Source organism: Erythrolamprus reginae, chromosome 2 (genome assembly GCF_031021105.1).
Source record: "Erythrolamprus reginae isolate rEryReg1 chromosome 2, rEryReg1.hap1, whole genome shotgun sequence".
Lineage (NCBI taxonomy): Eukaryota > Metazoa > Chordata > Lepidosauria > Squamata > Dipsadidae > Erythrolamprus > Erythrolamprus reginae.
In genome coordinates, this window is record NC_091951.1 from 316,112,568 (window position 1) to 316,117,531 (window position 4,964).

Below are 4,964 nucleotides of genomic sequence, written 5' to 3' on the forward strand. Positions count from 1 at the left end.
GCGCGCTTGAAAGTGGCGGGAGCACAGATCGTGCCGCCGCCGTCGTCGTGAAGTGAAGCGGTACCTTCGAACACCTCGCGTGCATTCCCGACCGCGTTAAAAAAATAATAATAATAAAAAGGTCTTCCAGCCCTCCACGCGGACGGGCACGAAGGGGGGCTGCGCGGCCGAGGGAAACTCAGGCACGTTCGCGAAGGCTAAATATTTCTCCCTTCCAGTATGTGTGTGTGTATGTGTGTGTGTGTGATCCATTGCGCTGTCAGATTGGAACGGTTAAAAGAGAAGCCAAAGCCCCGGCTTTTAAAGATGCTGGCCCGCACAGCCTCATTCATCATTGTAACGTGACGGGTTATGTTTTGTTTTGTTTTTGTTGTTGTTTGCTAGCATCCTGCGCTCGGTTGGAGTTAACGTGTTAACAGCTCCTTTGAAGCCGAGAGGAGTTTTTGGATGAAGACAAAAGAAAAAAAAATGCAAACCCGCCAGAGAAAATAACATCCTCGCCAGCGATCAACATCCAGAGTAGCAGAGATTTAACACTACACCGGACCAACAATCAAGAACTAAACAATATCCCAATCAAGAAATAACCAACACAGTCTAACTAGCTAACAATAAACAACAGCCTAATCTTGGAACCATCAAGACCACTCTGGTCCACGCTGATAAACAACTAGGCCAATGATGGTGAACCTTTTTTTCCCTCAGGTGCCAAAAGAGCGTGGATGCGCACTATCGTGCATGCGCAAGTGCTCATAATTCAATGCTTGGGGATGACGAAAGCAGCTTCCCCTGTCCCCCCCCCCACCAGGCCCTCTGGAAGCAGGAAATGGCTTGTTTCCCAACTTTTGGTGGGCCCAGTAGACTTGTGTTTCGCCCTCCCCAGGCTCCAAAGGTTTCTCTGGAGCCAGGGGAGGATAATAATACCCTCCCCCCGCGGAGGCTCTCTGGAAGCCAAAAACACCCACCCAGAGCCTCTGTGCGAACCAAAAATTAGCTGGATGGCACAAACATGTATATTGAAGCTGATCTAGGGCTACGGCTTGCGTGCCAGCAGATGGCTCCGTGTGCCAGCTGTGGCACCAGTGCCATAGGTTCGACATCACTGAACTAGGCACTACCTCTACTTACGAACTTAATTTGTTCCATGACCAGGTTCTTAAGTAGAAAAGTTTGTAAGAAGAAGCAATTTTTCCCATAGGATTCAGTGTAAAAGCAAATCATGCGTGTGATTGTGGAAACCACAGGGAGGGTGGAGGCCCTGTTTCCTCCCAGGAGATTCCTATAGAGGCCCCGCAGAGGCTTCTCCCTGCCTTTTCCGGTTACAGTTTTGGAGGCTTGGGTTTGTAAGTGGAAAATGATTCTTGAGAAGAGGCAAAAAAATCTCAGAGAGCAACAAGGACTCCACAAAAATATCCTCTTTTTCATTCCAGGAAAATAGTGAAATGAAATACTCATTTAGGCACAACATGCACAATGCTACATAGCACATAGCATAGGAAGAGGAAATCTGGATTCCTAATAGAATAGAATAGAATTCTTTATTGGTCAAGTGTGATTGGACACACAAGGAATTTGTCTTGGTGCATATGTTCTCAGTGTACATAAAAGAAAATATACATTTGTCAAGAATCATGAGGTACAACATTTAATGATTGTCATAGAAGTCAAATAAGCAATGAAGAAGCAATTAAAATCTTAAGGATACAAGCAACAAGTTACAATCATAAGTGGGAGGAAATGAGTGATAGGAATGATGAGAAAAAACTAGTAGTAATAGTGCAGATTTAGTAAATAGTTTGACAGTATTGAGTGAATTATTTGTTTAGCAGATTGATGGCGTTCTGGAAAAGACTGTGTGTCTAGTTGTCTTGGTGTGCAGTGCTCTGCAGTGACGTCTTGAGGGTAGGAGATGAAACAGTTTATGTCCAGGATGCGAAGGGTCAGTAAATATTTTCACAACCCTCTTTTTGACTCATAGTTTTCCCTTATTATTTACCTCCAGATGTACAAGAACTCCCATAATTTCCTGTACAAGCAGCTGTATATTGAATGCAAGTGGGATTTTTTATCTAGCATGTCAGATATTTTTTTTAAATTGGGGAGAACATTAGTAGAGTGTATCCCAGATATAAAGACTATTTGAAAATTTGGGAGATTGCATGTTGCATATATTATTCTGGATCCTATTTTAAGTGTCTACATTCTTAAATCTTAATCTATTGCTACACAGTATCTTTATCTGGATTAACTGAAATGTAATGGAAACAACAAAGGAATTATTATCCCTGACCCCACCAATTTCTAAACAGTTTGCTCTGATTTATTTGAAATATGAGAACTGTATATTTCTGAAGATTTGTTAAATCTAAACATGTTGCAAGTAATTTACTTTGGAACTGTTTCACTGAAGAGAATGAACTTTTGGCAATAAAACTTGAAAAATACAAGTGTCACTTTGCTTTTTCTGTTTTTGTTTAATGTAGCAGATATTGCAGCAACCTGTCTTACCTTGACTTTATTGAAAAAGATAATATGGTTTTGCTTCACTCCCAAATTTCATTCCTGTCTTCCTAAAACAAAGGCATTTTCAAAAGTTGCAACTGAACTTAAAAATACAGCTTTGCATGCCACTGGAGAGTTTTATATACTTCATTTTATGTCCCTAGGGTAACTTTAGATGGTTAGCACTTTATCTGTTCCCATGGAGCTGTATAATATGTGAAGATGTACCATGCTCTAAATGCTTAAGTGCTTTATCTTACACTGCATTCCTGGTAAAGGTTAACATAAATTCATCTTCCACTGAAGCAGCATTTTGTTTCTAGCTTCTAAACCGCTTTGTGGTATAGCTGGAATAGAATTTCCATTAAAATGTAAACAATGAGTGGACAGGTATATGGAGCTGCTGCTGGCCACTTGGCAGCATTTGTGTTACTTTATCTGTGATTAGATGAGTCAGGGAGCTCTTAAGCTTAGATTTACTTCTGGTAAATATTCTCTGTTGTTCTTGGATCTCATTTTTCTGCAACTAATAGCTCTTGTTCTCACACCAAGATATTGCTATGTCCATGGGTACTGATGTGCCAGTAAATAGCTCCATGGGTGCCTATCAATTGTTTGATCATATCTGAGTTTAATTTTTCTTACTTAAACAGAAAAGATGAAGTTAGTGTGCAACAAAATAAAACAGCATGATCTTTGTTTCCAAAATGTGCATTGGCCATATAGATATTTTTGAAAAATAAAAAATGTGAACGTCTGCAGACCAAGGCTTAGCTGGAAGTTTACCCACTTACCAGAAGATGAGAATTAGCAAAGGAAAGAGTTAAAGTAAAGAGTTAAAACATTGATTAAAATAGATAAAATTGTTTCCATAACTATATAGTAATCTACACAATTTCAAGATAAAGACATATATTTAAATAGTGGCAACTGGTTAAGAGAAGGACAAAGAAGGACAAGCTAACAAAAATTCATCCATATGATGTTTTCTATGTTTTATTTTCTTTATTTCAGTATCTCAATTTTTTGTATCTACTGTATACTCTATTCTTTACTATTAGATGCCAGAATGTAAAGTGATTATATGTTTAAAATAAACTTTCTTATCTTAAAAAAGCATCTTAAATAGGAGATTTAAGGAATAAATGGGAGATACTGGAAGTAACCCTTGTAAGTTTGATTTTTGATAAATGTGCATTTATTGTAATATCCAGTGTGGCAGCTGTGACTGAATAACTTTCATGTTCTGAAAAGTTGCCTACTCACTTAGAAGATAATGAATGAAATTGGTAGCTTAATAATTGTAAAACGTGCAATATAAACATTCAGCATTCCATTTCTTTTCAGAAAAATGTGAATTTTGGGGTCAGTAACAAAGTCACTAACAGAGAGTCTGTTGATTAGCAATTAAGGCATCAGGATAGAAACTTGGAGTGTAGGGATTCTAGTCTTGTCTTTGACACAAAGCTAGCTAGGTGACTTTGGCCCAGTCACTTGCTCTGAGCCCCAGGAATTAGGCAACCGTTCCACATCTGAAAAAAAAATCTGTCAAGGAACCTGCAGGGGTAGTCCAGGCAGGAGCTAAAATTGATTCAAAAGCACTAAAATAAAATAAAAGTCGGTAACATGGTTATTCCCAAATTATATTTTTATGCATCATAACATACAGCTGAAATTATTGCAGATGGTGCATATAGGCTAAGGTATAATATTCAGTGCATAAAACAATAATTCAACTGAGCAGATGTCTAAATAAACATGCCTTGGTTTGCAGCCACTGATGTAATTCTAAGCATTAGGATGCAATACTTTGAGACCTAAGTAAAAATACTGGAGTAGATCATAATAATCAAAATGACTTCTTATGAACAATATTTAAAAACTTCCTTCTCAAAAGTTAGCACACAGTGCTGAACTCATAGAAATTGTGCTCACTGTTACTGGCAATACATTTTTTGTCTTGTTTACAATATTTCTACTGGATCATATACCATACTTAAGTGTAGCATACTTGGTTTGATTTTGACCTAATATGCTATGCAAACCCATCCTGTGTTTGGTAAATCTGGTTCCCTACCCTCAAAATTATTTTAGACTAAAATGAAACATTTTGCTAAGGCAAAATTAAAACACAGGAGGAACAAAGCTTTGACCAGATGTTGCTGAACTACAACTTCCATCATCTTTTATCTTTTGCCATATGGCTGCAGTAAGCAATTTTGGAAAAGCCAGAAATTCCCTAACCTCTCTTAGATCTTAGGTTTTCTCTTAGGTTTTCTTGACCTGAAGTTCAAAACAAATCTGCAAGGCACACTAGCAGCAGAACATTTTGCTGATACTTAAGCACACAAAAGTGCAATTAAAAATATTCGTTCTTGTCTTTTAAGGTGCCTCAGATCTTGAAACTGTAACTCAGAGTTTCTCAAACTTGCAGTTTTAAGAAAGGTGATCTCCAACTCCCA